Here is a 12,692-nt window from a genome sequence, read left to right on the forward strand (position 1 = left end):
GCACCGACCTTCTGAAATACCTGGCCTACTCCCCACCCTATCCCCGTAACCCACTGAACCTGCACATATTTGGACACTATGGAGCAATCTGGCATGGTCAATCTACCTAAACTGCACATCTTTGGCAGTGGGAGGAAACCAGAGTGATGTGTTGGGTGTTCTGGATCATATACAGGTCACCAACACTTGAAGTAGTGCAACACTATTTTATTAAAAGGTTAACTATTTAAACATACTTGAACTGTGGGTAAATACGATACCAGCTTTAACTAAAGACCTTTGCCTTGTCCTAACCAGGTGATGCACTCAGCACGTGGTGAATGTCTGTGTTGCAGGCTGTGAGCTCTGTGATCCTAGCTAGCTGCTACTCGAATGAGCGGGAACTCTGATGTCCCCTGTCTTTATAGTGCATGTGCTCTCACTGGTGATTGGCTGCAGTGTTGTGTATGTTGATTGGTCCCACTGTGTGTCCATCAGTGTGTGTCTGCACCATGATATACTGGTGTATATTATGACATCCCCCCTTTTATATAAAAAAAATGTGCCTGCGTGACAATAAATAGTGTGTGGTGAATGTTCCTGACTATGTGTGTGCAAAATATTTACAGGACTATGTACATAAAACTAAGCTATTTACGTGGGAAGGTGCCTGATGCAGAAAAAACAGTGTGTCACACAAATAACGAGATGAACACTATATACAAACCACTTGAACGATTAAACGGAAGAACAGAACAGACCAGAGAGTCCATTAGCGCACAAAGTTCACAAATTAAGTCTCTGAGGTGGGCGGCGAATTCTGGTTGACCGCCTCAAGGGTGGGTCAGGAGACCGGCTGAGGAGCCGGCTGGACTGCGTCAGAGTGAGGAGGATGCAGAGTAACCTGAATCTCCACATAGTTCAGGTCAGGGACAACAGGAGGGCGTGGCACTGGCAGAGGATCATGTAGCGAGCGCAGAACGAGACGAAGGGCACGTCGATTATGACGCCGAATGGAACCATCTGATAGACGAACCAGGAACGAGTGGGGGGCCACCTGCCGAAGAACCACAGCAGTTGCAGACCAGCCACCATCTGGAAGATGGATGCGGACGTTGTCATCTGGAGCCAGAGCAGGGAGATCAGCTGCACGGGAGTCATGAGCCGCCTTGTGCAGTGCACGAGACAGTTGCATTCATTGAAGGACCGGAACGTGGTCGAGGTCTGGGACGTGAATGGACGACACCGTCATCCTCAGGGTGCGACCCATAAGCAGCTGGGCTGGCGACCGGCCAGTGGACAGTGGGGCCGAGCGATCGGCCAGCAGGGCGAGGTAGAAGTTGGATCCCGCATCGGCAGCCTTGCAGAGGAGCCGTTTGACTATGTGGACGCCCTTCTCCGCTTTGACATTGGATTGGGGGTACAGGGGACTGGATGTCACATGCACAAAGTTGTACCTCCTGACAAAGTTGGACCATTCCTGGCTTGTGAAGCAGGGGCCATTGTCCGACATCACAGTGAGTGGGATGCCGTGACGAGCAAAGGTATCCTTACAGGCACGGATGACTGCAGACGATGTGATGTTGTGCAAACGTACCACCTCCGGGTAGTTTGAAAAATAGTCTCCAATCATAACATAGTCAATGCCCAGCACGTGGAACAGGTCGATGCCGACCTTGGACCAAGGAGACGTGACCAACTCATGTGGCTGTAGGGTCTCACGTGGTTGGGCCGGCTGGAACCGCTGACAGGTGGGGCAGTTGAGCACTGTGTTGGCGATGTCGTCATTGATGCCGGGCCAGTACACTGCCTCTCGGGCCCGTCGGTGGAACTTCTCCACGCCAAGATGGCACTCGTGTAGCTGTTCCAAGACAAGCTGGCGCATGCTGTGCGGGATAACAATGCGGTCCAGCTTCAGGAGGACACCATCGACTACTGCCAGATTGTCTCTGATGTTGTAGAACTGCGGGCATTGGCCCTTGAGCCACCCATCTGTTAGGTGGCGCATGACACGCTGTAGCACGGGGTCAGCCGCAGTTTCGAGGCGAATTTGGACGAGGCGTTCATCCGTGGCCGGTAGATTGGAGGCCACGAAGGCCACATGGGCGTCAACCTGACAGATGAATCCCGTTGGGTCACACGGGATGTTGACTGCCCTGGACAGAGCGTCGGCTATGATCAGGTCTTTGCCCGGGACGTATACGAGCTGAAAGTCGTATCGCCGGAGTTTGAGCAGAATGTGCTGGAGGCGAGGCGTCATGTCGTACAAGTCTTTTTGTATTATATTGACCAGCGGGCGATGGTCGGTCTCGACGGTGAATTGGGGAAGGCCGTACACATAATCATGAAACTTGACGACACCGGTCAAAAGGCCCAGGCACTGCTTTTCTATCTGCGCGTAGCGCTGTTCCGTGGGGGTCATGGCGCGTGACGCATATGCAACGGGGGCCCATGATGAGGCCTCATCGCATTGCAGGAGCACTGCCCCAATGCCAGATTGGCTGGCATCGGTCAAAATTTTTGTCTCTTTCGCTGGATCAAAAAAGGCCAATACCGGGGCCGTGGTAAGTTTGGTTTTAAGTTCTCTCCATTCGCGCTCGTGGGCAGGAAGCCATTGGAAGTCTGTCGTCTTCCTGACCAGGTTCCTGAGAGCTGCGGTATGAGAGGCGAGGTTAGGGATGAACTTCCCTGGGAAGTTGACCATGCCCAGAAATCGGAGGACCGCCTTCTTGCCCTCTGGCTTTTTCATGGCTGTGATGGCAGCCACCTTGTCCGCATCCAGCCGCACACCCAACTGGGAGATGTGGTCCTCTAGGAACTTGAGTTCCGTCTGGCCGAAGGAGCATTTGGCTCTGTTGAGGCGGAGGCCCTGCTCCCGTATGCGTTTGAACACGCGCTGGAGGCGACTGATATGCTCCTGCGGGGTGGTGGACCAAATGAGTATGTCGTCGACAGAGACACAAACACCTTCAATGCCTTCCATCATTTGTTCCATGATCCTGTGGAATACTTCTGACGCCGATATGATCCCAAACGGCATCCTGTTGTAACAATATCTGCCAAAAGGGGTGTTAAAGGTACACAGTTTCCTGCTGGATCTGTCTAGTTGAATTTGCCAGAATCCTTTCGGGCCGTCAAGTTTGGTGAAGAGCTTGGCGCGAGCCATCTCGCATGCGATCTCTTCACGCTTGGGGATTGGGTAATGCTCCCTCATTATGTTGCGATTCAGATCCTTTGGATCAATGCAGATTCTGAGCTCGCCGGAAGGCTTTTTTACGCACACCATGGAACTGACCCAGACGGTTGGTTCCGTAACTCTGGAGATCACTCCTTCCTCTTGGAGGTCCTGCAGCTGCTGCTTGAGGCGGTACTTGAGGGGTGCTGGGACTCTGCGAGGTGCATGCACCACAGGCGTGGCGTTCTGTTTGAGTAGGATCTTGTAAGTATATGGGAGCGTGCCCATGCCTTCGAAGACATTGCGGTGCTGGTCGATGATGGCATTGATTTGCGCCCTGAAGTCAGCATCCTGGAAGGCAGACGTGTCATCAGGAGAGAGAGAGTGAACTCTTTGAATGAGGTTTAACAGCTTGCACGCCTGTGTGCCAATCAGAGAGTTTTTCGAGGAGCCCACGATCTCGAAAGGAAGGATGGCTTTTTGTGACTTGTGCGGCACTTCGAGTTGGCATGAGCCAGTAGCAGGAATGATGTTGCCATTGTAGTCCAATAGCTGGCAGGCCGATGGAAGAATGGTTAGTTTGATACAAAGGCTTTGGAAAGCAGACCACGCCATGAGATTGGCGGAGGCACCAGTGACAAGGCGGAATCGTATTTGGGACCGGTTGACCGTCAGGGTGGCACACCACTCATCGTCTGGATCGATGCTGTATACCGACAGAGGCTGGTGTTTTTGCTTCGGGGACAGCATGTTTTCCGTTACGACACTGACTCGAAAAGTCGCCCTCGGGTCCTCGGTGTCACTGCTGTGTAGGAGGTTGGAATGGGACTCCGTGACCGTGGGTTGAATTGCCTGAACATTCCTGTGAGGCTGGCTGAAGCAATTTGAATTGGAAGGCTGAGCTGCTCGACAGCAGGCAGCATAGTGGCCAAGTCTTCCACATCGTAGGCATTGTCAAGATTTTACGGGGCATTGCCGCTTTAAATGGGCGGACTGGATCGATGGAGACAAGGTTGGCATGATCTACTACCCATACTATGACTGGAGTCGCCACAGGAAAACTACTGATAGGATGGCAACTTTGTACCAAAAAGAGCTTATTATTTTCCAATTTGGCAGGGAGCCCAAACAGGAGAGTCAAAAGAGAAATTATAATGCCATGAGGCCCAAGAGAGCAATTAAGACTGGGGATGCCTTTCTATGTTGTTGGTGCAAAAGAAAATAGTGCCTGCATTCAGTATACTGGGCCCAGTCTTCTACATTCATGTCGTACGGCTTGAGTTTACCAAAGAGGGGCATTTTGGGGCCTTTCTTTTATCGGAGTGGTGTTTTCTTTACTTTAAAGGCTTCCTGGTATTTCTTCTGGCTCCTTGTTGCAAATGTAATAACTCCAGCGGAGGCCAGGCTAGGCAAACTGAAGGATTATTCTCGAACAGAAAAGGAGCTGCATCCAAGGCGTACAACACAAGCATCCCAGCCCGAGACCGTCCGGAATACCAGCCCAGGTCTGGATTACAGTATTTAGTGTCCCGCTAATGAGTCCTTATTGGGCAAGTCTCCACCCTCTCGTACTCCGTGAACTCGTACTCCATGAACCCCATTCTGTGAGACAGCTCTACCAATTTTGGCACAAGCCCCTAGTGTCGACCGGGCTGAATTAGCCATTGTTGTTTCCAAAGCCTAGTTCGATGCTGGGTGGTCTGTCATTCCTTATTTTGACATTTTAGTGGTTTTGATATAATTGAGTGGTTTGTTGGGCCTCTTCAGAGGGCATTTCAGAGTCGAGACCATTATTGCGACCATGTGGGCCAGACCAGGTAAGGATGGTAGACTTCAATCCCTAAAGGGCATTATAATGAACCAGATCAGTTTTTATGACAATATCACCTTAGGGTTTTTCGGGGAAGTCTCAAGCAAAGTGAATAGACCAGTAGATATGTTGTATTTGGACTTCCAGAAGGCGTTTAATAAGTTACCTCAGAAAAGGTTAAGTCATAAGATAAGTGCCAATGGTGTTGGAGGTAGTGTATTGGCATAGATGGAGACTAGGCTAATACCCAGGAAACAGCGAGTGGGGATAAGGGGTTCTTTTTCAGCTTGGAGACTTGTAACCAGTGGGACTTCACAGGGGTCAATGCTGGGACCGCATCTGTTTACAATATACAATAATAATAATAATCGCTTTTTGTCACAAATAGGCTTCAATGAAGTTACTGTGAAAAGCCCCGAGTAGCCACAATCCGGCGCCTGTTCAGGGAGGCCGGTACTGGAATATTATATATGAATGACTTGGAGGAAGTAAGCAAATGTACTCTAGCCAAATTTGCAGACGACACAAAAATAGGTGGAAGATAAGTTGTGAGAGGGATACAAAGTTTGCAAAGAGATATTGATAATTTAAGTAATTGGCCAAAAAGTTGGCAAATGGAGTATAGTGTGGGAAAATGTGAAGTTGTTCATTAAGGAGGGAGAATAAAAGAACAGAGTATTATTTGAAAGGAAAAAAATTGCAGAAAGCTGCAACACAATGGGATTTGTGGGTACTTGTGTAAAAGACACATAAAGCTAGTACACAGGGGCAGCAGGTAATCAGGCAGGATAATGGAATGTTGGCCCTTATTGGAGGGTTGGAATGTAAAGAGTAGGGAAGTCTTGCAACTGTACCAGGAATTGGTGAGATCGCACCTGGAGTACTGTGGGCAATTTTGGTCCTCTTATTTAAGGAAAGATCATATTTTATTGGAGGCGGTTTGGCGAAGGTTCATTAGGATGATCCTGATATGGAGGGATTGTCCTATGAGCAAAGGTTAAACAAGTTGGGACTCTACTCATTGGAATTTGGAAGAATGAGAGATGATCTTATTGAAACATATAGGATTCTTAAGGAGTTTGACAGGGTAAATGTTGAGAGGATACTTCTCCTCATTGGAGAGTCTAGAACCAGAGGACATACTCTCAGAATAAAAGGATGACAATTTAAGACTGAATTGAGACGGAATTTTTTTCTCCCAGAGGTCTGTGAGTCTTTGCAACTCCTTGCTGTCATGTTGGGTGTTCCAATGCACAAATGATCCAACACGGCTGTAGATGGTACAACTCTGTTTTATTGTCTTAACAACGACAACTACTAGCTGCTGGCTTGGGTACGTGCTTCACCAGCTAACCTGTGGACCCAGCCCTATCACTATCTTAGTGAGGCACTCAGCACATGGTCTATGTCTGACTGGCACGCTGTGAGCTCTGTGCTCTGAGCTATCTCCTGGTAGAATGAGCGGGAACTGTGGTGTTCCCTGTTTTATAGTGCGTGTGCTCTCACTGGTGATTGGCTGCGATGTCATGTGTGTGCTGGTTGGTCCAACTACCTGTCCATCAGTGTGTGTGTGATTGCACCATGATATGCTGATGTGGATATCATGACATCCTCCCCTTTCACAAGGATATGTGCCTACATGCTAATAAATAGAAATGTGTACTGAGTGCATCTGAGTATGTGTGTGCAATATTTACAACATGTACATGAGGCTAAACTATATACAGAGGAAGGTGTCAGGTGCAACAGAGCAACGAGGTTGTACCAATAACAGAACAAATGCAATCAGCAAACGACGAGAGAAAACGTCTGCAACAATGAACGACAAGAAAAGAAACTCGTTAACAGTGCTGTAAAACCATTCAGTGAGTCCAATGTGCTAACAGGCTCATAAGTCAAGTCACTCAGGTGAGCGACGAATTCGGGTTGACCGCCTCGAGGGTGGGTCAGGATCCACCGGCTGAGGAATGGGCCTGGCCACGGGCGAGAGAGGAAGAGGCATAGTGGCAGGAAGCTCAACAAAGTCAACATCAGGACAACAGGAGGGCGTGGCACCGGTGCATGATCTCGTAGCGAGCGCGGAACCAGATGAAGGGCCCGCCGATTACGGCGGCGAATGGAGCCATCAGGCATGCAAACCAGGAATGAGCGGGGAGCCACGTGGCGGAGAACCTCGGCGGTTGCCGACCAGCCACCCTCCGGTAGGTGTATGCGTACGTTGTCTCCAGGCACCAGGGCAGGAAGATCAGTTGCCCGAGCGTCATGTACCATCTTCTGCTGAGCACGCTGTTGTTGCATCCTTCGCAGTACTGGAGCATGGTCGGGTTCAGGAACATGAATGGACGGCACAGTGGTCCTGAGGGTGCGACCCATCAATAGCTGGGCTGGTGAGAGGCCCGTGGACAGTGGGGCCGAGCAATAGGCCAGCAGGGCTAAACAGAAGTCAGATCCAGCATCAGCAGCCTTGCAGAGGAGCCGATTCACAATGTGGACGCCCTTTTCCGCCTTGCCATTTGACTGAGGATGCAAGGGACTGGACGTCACGTGCGTGAAGTTGTATGAAGTGGCAAAGGAAGACCATTCTTGGCTCGCAAAGCAAGTCCCGTTGTCAGACATGACGGTGAGCGGAATTCCATGGCGAGCAAAGGTTTCTTTGCATGCCCGGATGACAGCTGATGATGTCATGTCGTGCAGGCGTATGACCTCCGGATAACTTGAGAAGTAGTCAATCAGAATAATGTAGTCCCTGCCGAGCGCATGAAAGAGGTCCACGCCCACCTTAGCCCAGGGGAACGTGACCAACTCATGGGGCCGAACTGTCTCAACGGGTTGCGCCGGCTGAAACCTTTGGCAGGTAGAGCAGTTGAGCACCATGTTGGCGATGTCGTCGCTGATGCCCGGCCAGTACACAGCCTCTCGGGCCCTCCGCCTGCACTTTTCAACTCCGAGATGGCCTTCGTGCAGTTGTTCGAGGACAAGCCGGTGCATGCTGTGTGGGATCATGATCCGGTCCAACTTCAAGAGGACACCATCAATGACGGCCAAGTGTCCTGGACATTGTACAATTATGGGCACTGCCCCTTGAGCCACCCTTCTGTCATGTGGCGCATTACACGCTGTAGAAGAGGGTCAGCCGCAGTCTCACGGCGAATGTGGGCCAGACGTGCGTCTGTGGCCGGCAGATTGGCCGATGTGAAGGCTACTTGTGCGTCGACCTGACAAACAAACCCCTCTGAGTCGGGCGGTGTGTTAATCGCCCTGGACAGAGCATCTGCGATGATGAGATCCTTCCCCGGGGTGTAGACAAGTTGGAAGTCATACCTCCGGAGCTTGAGCAGAATGCGCTGGAGTTGAGGGGTCAGATCGTTGAGGTCCTTCTGAATGATGCCGACCAGGGGGCAATGGTCGGTCTCCACCTTGAACTGCGGAAGACCATATACATAATCGTGAAATTTGTCGATGCCGGTCAACACGCCTAGGCACTCCTTCTCAATCTGCGCATAGCGCTATTCTGTGGGGGTCATGGCCCACGACCCATAGGCGACCGGGGCCCATGATGCGGTGTTGTCCCGTTGCAGGGGTACCGCCCCAATGCCGGACTGGCTGGCGTCAGTTGAGATCTTTGTTTCCCGTGTGGTATCGAAAAACGCCAGTACCGGGCGGTGGTGAGCTTGACCCTGAGCTCCTCCCATTCACTCTGGTGTGCGGGCAGCCACTGGAATTCCGTTGTCTTTTTGACCAGGTGGCGAAGAGCAGTTGTGTGCGAAGCAAGGTTAGGAATGAACTTCCCCAGGAAGTTGACCACCCCGAGAAAGCGCAGCACTGCCTTCTTGTCTGACGGCTGCTGCATGGCTGCGATGGCTGCCACTTTGTCGGCATCCGGCCGCACACCCGACCGGGAGATATGATCCCCCCCAAAATTTTAGCTCAGTCTGGCCAAAAGAGCACTTGGCTCGGTTGAGGCGCAGGCCCTGATCTCGTATCCGTGCAAAGACATGCTGGAGACGACTGATGTGCTCCTGTGGTGTGGTGGACCAGATGATAATGTCGTCTACGTAGATGCGTACCCCTTCGATGCCCTCCATCATCTGTTCCATGATGCGATGGAACACCTCGGAGGCCGAGATGATGCCGAATGGCATCCTATTGTAGCAGTATCTGCCAAATGGAGATTTGAAAGTGCACAGCTTCCTGCTGGAGTGATCCAATTGAATCTGCCAAAAACCCTTTGAGGCATCAAGCTTTGTAAAAATTTTAGCCCGGGCCATCTCGCGCGTGATCTCTTCTCATTTGGGTATGGGGTAGTGTTCCCTCATAATGTTGTTATTCAAATTTTTTGGGTCGATACAGATCCGGAGCTCGCGAAGGGTTTCTTGACGCACACCATGGAGCTGACCCATGGCGTTGGCTCCGTGACCCGGGAAAGCACTCCTTGGTCCTGCAGATCCTGCAGCTGCTGCTTGAGGCGGTCCTTGAGTGGTGCTGGGACCCTACGAGGTGCGTGAATGACCAGGGTGGCGTCCGGTTTGAGCCGTATTCTGTACGTATAGGGCAGTGTGCCCATGCCCTTGAAAACCTCCTGGTTGTGCGCGAGGAGTGAGTGGAGCTGTGCCCCAAAGTCTGCATCCGGGAAATCGGACGTGCCTTCTGGAGACAGAGTGTGTACCCGCTGAACGAGGTGGAGGATCTTGCACGACTGTGCGCCTAACAGAGAGTCCTTCGAGGATCCAACGATTTCAAACGATAATGTGGCTTTGTGTGAGTTGTGTGTAACCTCGAGCTGGCAGGACCCCATGGCCGGGATGACGTTTCCATTATAGTCAACCAGCTGACAGTGGGATGGCAGAATCGGTGGTTTAACCTTCAAGGTCTGGAAGGCTGACCATGCGAGGAGATTGGCGGAGGCACCAGTGTCCAGGCGAAATGTGATCTGTGATCGGTTAACTGTTAGGGTGGCACACCACTCATCGCCCGGATCAAGCGGCTGGTGGTTCCGACTTGGGGACATCCGGTTCTTGTGGATTACCGCAACGCGGAAGGGCTCCCTGTCTTCGGTATCGCTGGTCTGCATACTATCAGGATATGACTCAGTGTAGGGGGGCTGAAATGCCCGCACGTCCCTGCGAGGCTGGCGGAATTGTTGGGAGTTGGCAGGTTGAGCTGCTCGACAGCAGGCAGCGTAGTGGCCCATCCTGCCACAGCGGAGGCATTGTCGTGCTTTGGCCGGATATTGCCGCTTTAAGTGGGCGGAGCCACAGTTGCCGCACCTCGTGATGCCATAGCGTTCATTGCGTTCATTGCGCCACCGCGTATGTGCGGTGCGGTCCTGTGTAGAGCGCGCCTGCGCATCACGTCCCTCTGCGTCAACGTCCCCTCTTTTGGCGTGTGCAAGTGTGGGAGGCCTCGGAAAGCGCGTGAAATGGCCACCCTCGTCCGGGCCGCGGGCCGGGAGGAAGCCGATCGACTGGACCCGCTCCGCCTCGTAGGACCCGTGCCGTGCCGTTTCAGCCGCCTGGATTTGGGAGTACCGGCTGGTCGCGTTCTCATGGAGGACGTAGGTCTCGATGGCAGTCGCTAGGGTGAGGCGCTTTATTTTAAGGAGTTGCTGGCGTAGGGTGTCCGAGATGACCCCAAAAACTATCTGATCCCGCATCATGGAGTCGGAGGAGGCCTCATAGCCTCAGGACTGCGCGAGGATACGGTGGTGTGTCAAGTAAGGTTGGAAAGGCTCATCCTTACCCTGCAGGCGCTGCTGGAAGAGGTACCTCTCGAAGCTCTCATTGACTTCCACGCTGAAGTGTTCCTCGAACTTCAGAAGCACCATCTTATATTTTGTCTTGTCCTCGCCTTCCGCGAATGCCAGGGAGTTGTAGATGTGGATGGCGTGTTGCCCCGCCATGGAGAGGAGGAGGGCGATCTTCCTGGTGTCCGATGTATTCTCCCTGTCTGTGGCTTCTAGGAAGAGCTGGAAGCGCTGTTTAAACAGCTTCCAGTTGACTCCAAGATTTCCAGCGATTCGGAGCGGCTGCGGCGGGCTGATGTTTTCCATGGAGCAGGATGGCAGATTTTTGAAAGGGTGCAGGTAGGTCTCACATTCGCTGGTTAGCTTCCACTCTGGTACCATGTCGTGTTGGGTGTTCCGATGCACAAATGATCCAACACGGCTGTAGATGGTACAACTCTGTTTTATTGTCTTAACAACGACAACTACTAACTGCTGGCTTGGGTACATGCTTCACCAGCTAACCTGTGGACCCAGCCCTATCACTATCTTAGGTTAGTGAGGCACTCAGCACATGGTCTATGTCTAAGTGGCACGCTGTGAGCTCTGTGAGCTCTGAGCTATCTCCTGGTAGAATGAGCGGGAACTGTGGTGTTCCCTGTTTTATAGTGCGTGTGCTCTCACTGGTGATTGGCTGCGATGTTATGTGTGTGCTGGTTGGTCCAACTACCTGTCCATCAGTGTGTGTGTGATTGCAGCATGATATGCTGATGTGGATATCATGACACTTGCCACAGAGGGCTGTGGGGGCAGAGTCGTTGTGTATATTTAAGGCTGAGATAGATAGATTCTTGATCAGTAAGGGAATTACGGAAAAAGGACAGGAAAGTGTGCGTGAGGAATATCGCCTGAGCAGCCATGATCCTATTGAATGATGGAGCAGGCTCCAGGGGCCTAATTCTGTTCCTATTTCTTACGGAAAATGATTTCATGGTTATCGTTCGAATTTTATTCCAGATTTATGTTGAACTCAAACTCCACCATCTGTTATAGTATCATAGAATTTACAGTACAGAAGGAGGCCATTCGGCCCATCGTGTCTGCACCGACCCACTGAAAGAGCACCCTACTTAAGCCCACCCTAATCCGTAACCCAGTAACCCCACCTAATCTTTTGGACACTAAGGGGCAATTTATCATGGCCAATCCACCTAACCTGCACATCTTTGGACTGTGGGAGGAAAACGGAGCTCCCGGAGAAAACCCACGCAGTCATGGGGAAGAAGTGCAAACTCCACACAGACAGTCACCCGAGGCCGGAATTGAACTCGGGATCCCTGGCTCTGTGAGGCAGCAGTGCTAACTATGGTGTTGGGTGCTCTGAGGTACAGATGAACCAACACGGTTGCAATTGGTACAACGCTGTTTTATTCCAACTTGCTATTTACAGATTTGTCTTGATACTCGGCACGTGGTGACTCCCTGAGTGTGTTCTTAATCAGGTCCGGTCCTTGTCCTGGTCTCTAGATGGACTGGCCACCAGGTGTCGTGTTTCTTGTCTTATACTGTCTCTGTCCTTGTCTGTGTTTGGCTGTCGTGTTATGTGTGCTAATTTGTCTGTTGGTCTGTCTATCATGATGTGTGTGTTTGAATATCATGACATCCCCCCTTTTTTACAAGATTATGTGCCTACGTGGTTATAAATATGAATGTGTCCTGAGTGCAGCTAAAAGTGTGTGTGCGTGATATTTACAGCATGTACATGTGTCGTAACTATATACATGGGGCGATGTCAGGTGTGTCATGCTAACGAGGTTGTACCATAACAAAACAAGAAAAAAACTTTGAAGTGCGGTCCGGTCAAACGAGATCTGGAATGATAAAACAGTAACATGTTACAATACAATAGTTGCTAAACTTTGACGTGTGAACAGTCTCATAAGTCCAGTCTAGTAGGTGGGCGACGAATTCGGGTTGACCGTCAGGGTGGCACTCCATTCATCGGC

This window comes from Scyliorhinus torazame, chromosome 4 (assembly GCF_047496885.1).
Source record: "Scyliorhinus torazame isolate Kashiwa2021f chromosome 4, sScyTor2.1, whole genome shotgun sequence".
Lineage (NCBI taxonomy): Eukaryota > Metazoa > Chordata > Chondrichthyes > Carcharhiniformes > Scyliorhinidae > Scyliorhinus > Scyliorhinus torazame.